This window comes from Hermetia illucens, chromosome 5 (assembly GCF_905115235.1).
Source record: "Hermetia illucens chromosome 5, iHerIll2.2.curated.20191125, whole genome shotgun sequence".
NCBI lineage: Eukaryota > Metazoa > Arthropoda > Insecta > Diptera > Stratiomyidae > Hermetia > Hermetia illucens.
In genome coordinates this window covers 33,696,872-33,709,079 of record NC_051853.1, presented here as the reverse complement: position 1 = coordinate 33,709,079, position 12,208 = coordinate 33,696,872, and the positions used below count along the sequence as shown (strand labels likewise).

The 12,208-nt window shown below is 43.5% G+C and overlaps 1 protein-coding gene across 1 annotated transcript in view; it reads right to left on the bottom strand.

Moving 5' to 3' along the window:
* LOC119658005 (tRNA dimethylallyltransferase) overlaps nt 1-12,208 on the bottom strand; it is a 280,134-nt gene that overhangs the window by 213,837 nt on the left and 54,089 nt on the right. The window lies entirely within an intron of this gene.

Below are 12,208 nucleotides of genomic sequence, written 5' to 3'. Positions count from 1 at the left end.
AAGTTTCCGATCCACAGAGGCTTTGATGATGGGAAACGTTTTCTGGGGATTGCAAAAATCATCTTCTATTGATTACACGATTTTTTGAGCTCACAGCAGTGGATTAAAGATACAACTTTTCACGCCAATTATTTCATTTCTGGGTTATTTCCTTTGAAATTTATTCATTTATAGCTTCATGTATACATACTAGGCATGTCTGTGAAATTTTCAGTTATTGAAAAGAATACACATGGGAACCAAATCGATACTCGTCCTATTCTCAATAATCTTCTCGTTCAAGAAAGATACAACAACATAGATACTTATGAGCTGAAATAAAAGAAGTCTTCTCTTCCCTGCTTTGTGGAGCCAAGGACATTGCCACAGCCTCTACTTTCGTTTTCTTTTTTTTTTATTTTAAGGGATTATGGAGTCCTAAGTCCACATCGACTTGATGTTGGACTGGACCAAATGGAGAGCAACTTGCTTCCACTCTTGAAGGTTCCGCGGACTCCTCTTTTTAGGTTTAACACCCAAGTTTCCAAAATTAAAAGAGGGACGAAAACGGCTACGGTTTTTTACCAGGGCAGAGGCAACTCTTCAGACCCTGCCTCACCTATGCCCTGGGACGAGTGTGACCGAGGATGGGAATGGGGTAGGATGTGAATGGGGTAGGATGTGCGACGTGCAGGAGAGGGATGGGAATAAAAAGCTAGGAGGGGCGCTAATGATCGGTAGGTTTAAAAAATTGGGAGTCGGAAAAGACGAAAAGACGGTTCTGTGATTGGAGGGATAAGACAGATGAGCCCGCAGAGGTTTATCTTCAACGATCTCGATCTGCATGGCTTTGGAGACAAGAGGATTGTGATGGGATTGACACTTAACCAGGAAGTTGAGGGCATGGCGGGCAAGGGAGGCATCGATACGTGGGGTTTGGCAGGACTCGTAGAGGATCTGGTTGGAAATTACTTACAGCGGTCTTCGTTTTTAAAAATGTTCGCCCAGTGGCGAAAGATCCTGCGCTCCTTAAGGCGGAGTCGTTCCATTTGGGATGGGGAGCAATCAGACCAGAACATGAAGCCGAAACTAAGGAGTGGGGGAACAAGCTGCTTATAACAAAATAACTTTATCCTTTTTGAAGTAGGTATATTGCATTTAAGGATAGGATACAAGGACATGAAGGTACCAATTGCCCGTATCGTTATATAAGGAATGTGGGAGAGGCGGGAATTCATTGTCACTCCGAGGTAAGTGACTTCTTTTACAGTAGCAATGAGATCGTCGTGGATTGTAAGTGACAAAGATCTAATGTCACTCCACATTTTCGTCGTCATTCTCATGTTTCCATGGAAAACAATGGTCTCGCATTTGTCGGGGTTTAAGGAGAGTTTCCAACGGGTGAAATAATGGTAAGGTTCGTCTAAATAAGAATTCAGACGCGCTTCACCCCGAGAGATGTGTTTGATGGCGATATAAAGGATTAGGTCATCCGCGTATTCAAGGATTCGGATAGAACACGGGTGAGAAGTTGGTTTGGGGATGTCCGCGGTGAACACGCAAAAAGGGTTGCAGAAAGGACTGAACCCTGAGGAATGCCGGCGATGCAAGTAAAGGACGAGGAAAGGTGCTGCTGGATGTTGACTAAGGATTTCCACCCATCTAGAAAGCTAAAAATTAGCTCACAGAGGTGCGGATGGAAATTGAGGATTTCAGAAAGCTTATACGCGGGTCCATATTGCCATACGGAGTCGAAAGCTTTCCTTAAGTTAAGGAGACAGGCTATGGTGAGTGTCCTCCGATTGATGCCTAGAATTGTATCTGTCTTGAGGACAAGAAGCGCGTGCTCAACCGAATGTTTAGTTCGGTTGGCGGATTGGAACTCACGTAGGGTATTGTTGGAAATACAGTGCTTGTCTATGAGGGATTTAATGGCCCGCTCGAAAATTTTGGTGGAGGAAGATAGGATAGAGATAGGCCTGTAGCTATCAGGATTAAACGGATTAAGATTTTTTTTTGGGATGGGTACAATGCGAGCACTTTTCCAACCGGTGGGGAAGTGGGCGTTGAGGAAATGTTGGGAGCGCACTTTTTCAACACTATGGAAGGAATTTTGTCGAGACCCACTGATTTTTTGTTCTTGGAGGCTGCAATTACAGCTTCCACTGAACTTGGGCTGAGAAAGTGGATGGGAGAAACATCATCATGTTCATCGGGATGGATAAGGGGTTGAGAGAAAAGGTTTAGGTTGAGACTGGGGCGGCAACAAGTTGATGAGGATTGGAGTTATTCTATGGATTCGCTCACAACACTTTCGAAGTGTTGATCACGAATGTGGAGGGTGCAATGGTACGCTTGAAGGAAGTGATCGGCCGTTTCGGGAGTTGAAATATTTTCCGGAAGGATAGTAATTTGTTGAGTGAACTTGACTGGACGAGGACAGGTCCTTTTGAGTTCCCTGAATGTATCAGGGTTCAGTTCTATGTTGGAGAGGCGATTGTGGAGGTGATTGGTGTAAAGGGTTAAAATTCTATCGCAGATTAACCTGCCAAAGGAAAGGATTTCATCACGGAGTGGAGAGGATTGCGGACAGTATCTATTTCTAAATAGCCTCCGCCTTAGGGTACGTTTGTATTTGACATCCTCAAGGATATCATTTGGGAGAGAAATTAGGTTCCGGTAGTTGAGGGATCGAGGAGGTATCAGTTCGTCACATACTTACTGAATTACTTCAATGTATTGACGAATTGTCCAATCTATAGTATCGTTGGAAACTGTTTCATTGGAAGGGAGGAGGAGAGGTTCAAGTTTGGATTGAGGTGTACGGTTAATGAGTTTCCAGTTCGCCTTCTGGAAATCATGGGACTAAAGAAGGAGAGGGCCGAGTGGCTCTATCCGGAAGTGAAATACTAAGACCACGGGATCGTGGACACTGATTCCGGGGACTGTTTCTAGGAAGGGATAAGTATTGGGATTGGGTTTGAGGGTTACCGAAGCGGCTCGCAGATGTTATGCGCTCCCTTTTATAATTCCGAAAACACGACAAGAGTGCGAATTATAGTCTATGTAAATCCGCCTACAGTTCAGAGCAAAAGCTTCTAGGAATTGGGGAGTCCTAAGTCCGCATCGACTTGATGCCGGCAGCGGATTTACATAAAATATAATTCGCACTCTTGTCGTGTTTTGCGAGTTATAAAAGGGAGCGCATAACATCTGCAAGCCGTTTCGGTCATGCTGCTCCCAAGGGAGATGTGAGGCGGCGTCTGAAGAGTTGCTTCTGCGCTGGTAAGAAACCGTAGTCGTCTTCGTCCCTCTTTTAACTCTACTTTCTTATTGTAATGTATCCGGAGGTTTTGATTAATTCCAGATTAATGTATAATTATTTCTGAATTAGGCTGAAAGAGCCAGATGGACTCGGTATTAATCCTTTTTCGCTCAGGTAGTCTAGAGATTTCGAAAAACTTTTTAGGATGCCCACTGTCCGTGTTCCTCATACCATATGCAGCATCTCGTAGTTATCCATGGTGATGTTGTGGTTTCTGTTTGCCATATACTTGGCTACTGATGATCTTATTTCTCTTGCTCCCCATCCTTTCTTTAATGCAAGTCGTGCTTCCCCTGTATACTCTCTGATCCTGATCACTTTACAGGAAATTAGATAGTACAACCCTTCGGGAATACCATCAATATCTGAAAGTAGCTTGCGCTACAGAAGAATGTAAAGGCACCGTTAAGGAGAATATAGCTAAGTCAAACAACACGAGAAAAAAAAACGAGCCATACTCACAAAAGAACTGAAGGTCCTGCCAATCTCCAATATGGACAACACTGAGACGAAAAATGACAATGTTGAGAACATAAAGAACTTTCTAATAAATAGACCCAAAAGAAATTTCTCAGAGGAGCAACTAACTCTCCTCAACAAAGGGATGATCTACGCTCTAAGGGAAGGCAGACTTCGCACACAAGACATAATAGTGGGCATCGAAGCGCCCATTCAATACCGCCCAACAGACGAAACACAAGGAAAGTTCTAGCCAAAATAATACTAGATGATGCCAAGGAAAATAGTACCAAAAAAGAAATAAAGAAGGCGCCATCGTCAAGGGTTTCAAAGAAAAATCGGTTTTAACATAAATGTGGACAAGAAATATGCGATTGTGATCATGGACAAGGAGGAGTACAATGAAGCTGTGATAGAAAAATTGAACAATGGCAACTTACATAAACTCAGGAAAGACCTTCTACAAGAATAGATCGGGTGGAAAGAAACGATCAAAAATGCGAAGGTGTCCTCGGAAACCTTTCAACCATGTGAGTGTCCAACCCAACCCTCGCAAAGATCAGTTGCCTAAAATTGATAGACCAGTAGCTTACTCCAAACTACAGTTTTTATTATTAAGTGTAGATATATATTTCGGGAGCAACTTACCCCCCCCCCCCCCTGTACTGATGAAGGTAAGTTGCTCCCGAAATATATATCTACACTGATTAATAAAAATTGTAGTTTGAAGTAAGCTACTGGTCTATCAATTTTAGGTTAGAGTGGGCCCGGGAAAATCCTTGCTATTCCAACTTCCAGAGTTGGCTTGACAATGGGTGGCCGAATATCAAAAGCTGGCTCTAGTCTAGTGTGGATCCAGACCCTTGGCGAGCGAGTCTATTAGCTTCCTCAGCGATGTCCAAATGCCTTGGAACTCACATTAGGAATGTTTCGTTCAGTCGGCCAAGTTTCTGGCAACCCCACCCTACCCGACTTGATATGCCGCTGTTCTTTAGTGCTAGTGCGCGAAGATAGAGGGAGGAAGTCAGGGCAGCAACCCTGTCGACCGGACCAAAACCAAATGACTGATGAGAACCTCTAGAGATGTAGGTAGGTTTTCCATACACCATTATGAATGTTGAGCCATGCTTTAAGTATAAACTGATACCGTTATACTTGTCACAGCGGGGTTCTGACTGTGGTCATCAAATCAATCCGTGTCTTAAGAAGAACGCGGGGTTAGGTCTAAATAACGGGTACTCACCTAAAACCATCCTGGTGAGTAACTGTTCTTTAGTGCTGATAATACTACCTAACTTCAAGAGCAAATTCGAGTGGTGCGATCCCGCAATTTTGGTTGCAAACAGCAACAGCAAACAGCCCCTAAGACATCCTGCCTTAATAGACCTCCTCCGATCAATATATTATCATGGATCGATTCCATATTGTCTTGCCAAGCCACGAAACGTCGCAATAGAGGCATAATTGAAGGCGCCTTACGGATATTGAGTTTTTAATTTTTTCTGAGAGTTCATAGAGTGCTCTCTCGATGGATTAACCCTTCTGGTAGGCATGCTGCCAGGAAAGAAATTAGACTGATATTTCGTAAACTTTTTGCGCCCATGTAGATCGGTTCCCTAGTTTGGGAATTAATATCACATTCGTATCACTCCAAGTAATAGGAATGTAAACCTGTTTCAAGCATGCACCGGATATATTCCAAAAATCTATAAAGCGCTGTTATGAGAACAGGCATAATGTTATCTGCGCTCACAGACTTGTATCTGTAGAATGAGCCCATTTTAGTTACTCAAGTTCTACATGACAAAGTCCCGTCTCTCGGTTGAGGTCGATATGCGGCTGTCGGTTCTAAGCTGATATGCTGAATTGTTTTCTCAATTCCAACAATGGATGTGGCTCTAGCGTTAAGTTCTGTTTTGTAAGACACTTCATCTTCCGCTGTGGTAACGCCATCACATAGATCGTTAACGATCGAGTTGAGTCTAACACACATACAACAAGCCAGCAGTTGGGAAGTCCAAGCTCCTGGTTTCTGTACTAACAATTCTTGGTTCTTGTATGAGAAAGCCCTAGAAAGCACAACAAGCAGGATGTACAAGATTCAAAAAGGACAATATGACAAAGAGTTTATTGGGGAAACCTAAAGAGCCTAAAGAATGCAGTATCTCTGCATAAAAGAACCGATTATTCCGGAAAAGTGGAACATGCAGCCGTCGGAGATCATATGGCATATTTATTTCAGGACCAACTTTGATCAAAAATACCAGGTACGGATGATGCGCGAATCCTTAGAACAATTAAAGCGCCTCAACAATTTTGACAAGGATGCGGATCATGGTAAAGGGTATAAGAAGTCCTTTATCAGAGAATAGGATAAGCCTTAATAATAAGTTTTACAATTAGGATAAAATTGACATTGAAATTAGGGTAAGGTTTAGTTTAAAGAACATATTAGGCAACTGACGCTGATGTTTGCCGAAACTTTACCAATAATTAAATCATAAACAGAATGGTCTAAATTTTCTTTTAGAAATAAAACAATGTACTCTTTGCTCTATCATGATAACGACCCAAATCGAAGTGCACTGAATGCGATTGATTAAAAATTCTAGAGTCACTTTACGTAAATAAATCAGAATGACGTATTTTAGAGACAAGTTTACCTGTAAACAACAACTATCTCCAGTCTGATAAGAATCTTAGCAAAGACAATAATAGTCTGTGGCATCAAAGTCCAACTTCCACCAAGGCTTAGAGGAGTGATGGAGCACCAGTAAAATAATATTTTTCTTATTAAACTCGCTCGTGTTTATTATTGTAAATTGACTCAGCTACAGTTGAGTTAGCTGATATCTGTCATCAACCTTATGATGTAAACCGTCCAAAGATGTAGGAACGTTTCAAAACTTTATCAGTCATCATTTGTCATTAGGGATGGAATGTGGCCTAGAACCCCAAACCCCAAGAACGCGCATCCCATCAAAAAGGCATCAAAGCAACTTTATATATACATATATGCGGTTACCATAGACCTCTATGTGAGGCATAGTGTAGCAACCATACCTACGCACCATCAAGGAAATGTTCTTCAACTCCCGCCATGATTTTCCAAGAAAATTGCCGTCTTCCTCAACTGTTCAGCCCTACATAGTTCTAGGGTAAACCACTCGCCGGCTATTCTGGTATAGGTATAATTAATTCATTGTTTATCAGGGGCGGCCAAAGGTTAGTTTTGGCCCCAAAGTAAGTTTCCAGAATGGAGTATAAAATCTGGAAAACCTCTGCTGAACCAATAGCCCAAAAACCTCCTCAAGATGACCGCTGGAAATTCTTTCTTAAGGGGGTAAAGCTGACAAACTTAGTCAAAAAAGCTGCGACGAACTGGATTAATTTAACAACGACGGACCCATTAACGAAAACGAACGAACAATTTGACAATTTTCTCACAAAAAAGTGCACTGTCTGCCAATAATAGGACCTGCTAAGTAGCCGATACACTATCCAAATATCAGGTTGATGTCATAGCATTACTTCAGATAAGCTGGGCAGGGATCGGTTTCCTAAGGAAAAGGCACTACATCATATATTATAGCGACCGTCCAGTAAACCATGTGCATAAAGTAGGTTTCTTAGTGAGGGAAACAAAAGTATCTCCTACTATCGGCTTTGAAGACACAAGTAGATGGCTGTGGTCTATGGGTTTGTGACCCAAATTTCGAAATATAGACCTTATGAACGCTGTATAATCGGAGAAGGATTCCTTCCAGAAGATAGTGTAACGGACTCTGTCCCAGGTATAATATTAAAATCATACGTGAAAATTTTGACAGCCAAGTAGGGAGGGCGACAGTATGCAGACGACAGGTCGGCTCCCATAGTTTAGAACTATCTATAAAATATACTCCACTGTTTTGCTAGACCGGATAGCCCCGTATGCCTTGCTCCACTCCAGGCAAATCAGAAACAGGTCATCTATTCCATAAGATGGAGGTGAACAAGTCTATAAGGGCAACATCCATGTCAAGAAAAGTAGAGATGACACCTCAGATAGAGCGATTGCATAGGGCGGAACGCGAGATAGCTTTTGGGGATATCGAACTGGTGAACCTCGGCATAAAATCATGATGCCTGCAGTTTCTTGCTTCTTTTTCTTCAGTGTTTATTCTGTTCAAAAGCGGGGTTGACTCGTCTTGATAGTTTGCGCTATTTTGCCAGAATCGAGAAGCTCACAAACCACCATTTAGCGTATCAAGCCAATGTTGTTTCGGTCAGTCTTTTCTCGCTTCCGGTTGACTTCAATGTTCAATGTTCAACGCGTTCAACGCGAATCACATTACTACCATCGAAGACGCCACTCCCCCCTCGCCGCAAGTACTACGAGACCTTTCATTTGATACTCCACATGATTATATTTGATGAAAAAAACTTAACACCCCCCTTTTGCATACTAAATTCGATGCAAAAGGATGTAACTCACTGTATGGGTGAACATTCACACTTCCCACCTTTCCACCAAATTTGATGTCAACCGCTATAACCGTCTCCGAGAAAATGCGTGTGACGGACAGATAGACAGTCCCGATCTCCTACTGAAAATCGTTCAGGATTTGTTCCCTCAGGAGAACACAAGGGGTTACAGTCTACAGACATCTTTAGATATGGTTGTAATACCCTCGGTAACGACGGAAGAAGTACTGGAGTTTTGCGGTAGGCTGGGACACAACAAAGCGCCCGGCCACGACGCCATACCAAATAAAGCCCTTAAGTTGACTGTAGACATGTTCGTAAAGTTGTTTGAAGCATGCTTTCCTGAGACATGGAGAAAACAAAGGTTAGTGTTGTTGCCTATACCTGACAAGTCTCCTGCCGAACCACCTTCCTACTGGCCAATATGTCTATTGCACACTAAGGGGAAAATGTTGCAGCAAATAATCTACAATAGATTGTTTCCGGCTGTAAAAAGTCTGGGAGGTTTATCAGATCGGCAGTTCGGCTTCCGTACGGCCAGATCAACGGTGGACGCCATCAAACTGGTCACTGGCTTAGTTGAAAATGCGATGCACGGAAGGGGTGGCACAAGCATTTATTGTGCTGTGATTACCCTTGACGTGCAAAATTCGTTCAACTCTGCCAGTTGGAAACTTATAAGAAGGTGTTTGGCGGCAATTGGTGTATCCAGTTACTTAACTGGGATAGCCGACAGCTACTTAACAGATAGAAGAAGAAGAACATGTATAATGATGTCCTCAATGTTCCAGTTTCTAGCGAGGCCACAATAGTGGGTTACGCCGATGACATAGCGGTGATTGTTGTTGCAAAAGATATGACGGATGTGCAATTATATTCATCCGAAGCAATCACTGCTATAAAGAAGTGGCTGAAAGATGCAGGTCTTGCACTCGCGCAGGATAAAACAGAGGCGGTCCTTACCACGAAGCGGCGTAAGGAAACCACTGCCAGTACCAGAATGGGAAAGCAATTAAAAACCTTGGAGTGATGGTAGATGAGAGGCTGAATTTCAAGCATAACTTACAAAATGTTTGCACCAAGGCATCCAATGGTAGCATGAACCTGACAAGGGTGCTGCCAAATGTTGGGGGCCGCAATGCACTCGTAGACTGCTTATAGCTAGAGTGGTGAGTTCTATACTGCTTTACGCAGCGCCAGTTTGGTCAACTGCATTGCATATCACATGCAATGCTCAAAAGATGTGTATGTGTATAGAAAGACCGCCCTAAGAGTGTGCTGCGGTTATAGAACTTTCTCGAAGGAAGCAGCCTATGCAGTGGCCGAATGATTCCGATCGAAATATTGGTCGATGAGATGGCACGTATGGACGTATGGACCCGATTCTTCCACTGCTCGGCAAATGAAAAACGCCGAAAGAGAGGGATCGTTAAGCAGGTGGCGGAAACGGTGGGAACAGGCGAAAAAGGGTCGATGGACCCACAGTTTGATTCCCACCATCAAGGTGTGGACGCAGAGAACGCATGTTGAGATAAACAATGATCTCTTACCGTAAATACCTCTATCGGTTTAAACTGGACAGCTCACCCAACTGTACCAACTGCGACGGTATTCCGGGGCACCCGGAGTCTATTTTCTTCCATTGTACTAGATTCGCTGGAAAAAGGAAGAGTCTAAAGGAGACACTGGGAGAAACACAAGGCCTGGAAAATTTAATTGGAAAAATGCTTTCATGCCAGGAGAGCTGGAATGCAATGAACGACATGATAGGGCGAATTCAGTGGCGATTAAGAGAAGCAGAGGAGGCAAGAAAGGCGCAATTGCGAATGCAATCGATGGGCTTCGCCATGTCCAACCCGCGACGAAATATTCTGTGGTGGTTCTGCGGGGAAGATGACAGGAGTTAGGGGGTGGTTTTAGTAGGTAAAAATCCCACACACTGGAATATGAGTACCAATGTCTTTGGGAGATTTCCACCATCACCAGACAGATAGACAGTAAATCGATGTTACTAAGGTTTTGTTTTACATAAAACCTTAAAAGGACACAACAGAAGATAGAGGACAGCAGACAGAAAACAAAGGATGGAATGCAGAGGACAAAGAACACGATACAGAGGACTAAGACAGATAACAGAGCACAGAGGATAGGTTACAGAGGACAAAGAACAGAGGGAAAAGGACAAAGGACAGAGGATAGAAGGCAGAAGTCAAAGGATAGAGAACAGCAGACAGTGGAGAGAGGACAAAGGGCGGACTCTATAGAGGACAGAGGGTAAAGGAATACAATAAAGCCCAAAGGGCAGATGCTAGAAGGCTGTGTTCTTTCACATAAAATGATCGTCTGCACTACCTGCCATACTACTTTTCCTAATAAAATGGGTCTATAAATTATTATTTCGGTTTCCCGGAGAAGAGCCGCTACACCATATATTATAGTGGCCATCCAGTAAACCATGTGCTCGGAGTAGGTTTCTTAGTCAGCCAAAAAATTAAACCTGCTGTTATCGGCTTTGAAAATATAAGCGAACGGCTATGCACTCTGCGTTTGCGAGACAAATTTAGAAATATAAGCCTCATTAAAGTTCACTCCCCTACAGAGGAGATTGCAGAGTCAGAGAAGGCAGAGAGGCAATAGGACGAACCCTTGAAGCTTATCCCAGATATGATATCAAAATCATACTTGGGGATTTTAACAGTCAAGTAGGGACGAAGCCCATATTCAGGCGATACATTGACTCCCATAGCTTACATAAAAATGATAACGTACTGCGGATTATTCAATTAGCAGCGTCACCCGAATTGGTTGTTTGAAGTACGTGGTTTGCGCGGAAAGCAGTCCACAAACAAACATGGACCTCTCCAGACGGAACTACTTTCAACCAAATTCAAGACGTGTTGACCGAACGCCGCCACCTCTCAGCCTTGATGCATTTCAGAACATATAGGGGTGGCAATATAGACTCGGATCACTATCTCGTCGGTATGGTGCTCCGAGCTCGAATAACAACACCGCCCAGAATCCCTTCTGACAATCAGGTGAAAGTTAACACTGAAGCCATCGACAACATAGACCTCCACAACACCTATAAGGGCGAAATGGATACCGCAATAACCGCAGTCAACAGAGGACCTGGAGATGAAGCATCAACAAATCATCTTCACAACCACCTGGAGAACGTTATCATGGATATGACCACAAACATACTTGGCCCCAGCCGCGAAAGGGGCTGAATGTAAGCTAGCATCGGAACGGAAGAATGCCGCATACCAAGTAATGTTGCATTCTCAAAGAACGCGGGTACGCGTAGAGACTTATCACGAACTCCGGCTAGCGGAGAAGCGACTTCACAGACGGAAAAAGGAAGCCTGGCAGAGCCAACAAGTCTGTGAACTCGAAAAGTACCGGGAGCAACCGCACCAGGAACGGAAGTTTTACCAACAAGTCAGCAGGATGAAGCCTTATACACCTCGATGCTCATCCTGCCGAGACAAGGAGGGAAGTCTGATTTCCGACCGAATGGACATATTGAATCGATGGGTTGAGTACTTTGATGAGCTACTGAACAACCAGAACATCGGTGAGTTGGAGGTCCCGCCAACTGAAGACGACGGAGAAATACTGCCACCACCAAGTTTAGGAGAAACAGTCTGTGCAATTCATCGGCTAAAAAATCATAAGTCGCCACGAGCCGATGGAATTACAGCCGAATTGGTTAAATATGCAGGCGACCAGTTACACCAAGTGGTTCATCAACTTATGCCTGACGATTGGCAACGACGCATTATCTGTCTCATACATAAAAAGGGAGATATCACACAGTGCAGCAATTATAGAGGTATCACATTGCTGAGTACCATCTATAAGATATTCTCTGCTATCTTGCTAGGCCGGATAGCCCCATACGCCCAGAACATCATTGGCCCATACCAAAGAGGCTTCACTCCAGGCAAATCAGTAACAGATCAGGTTTTCTCT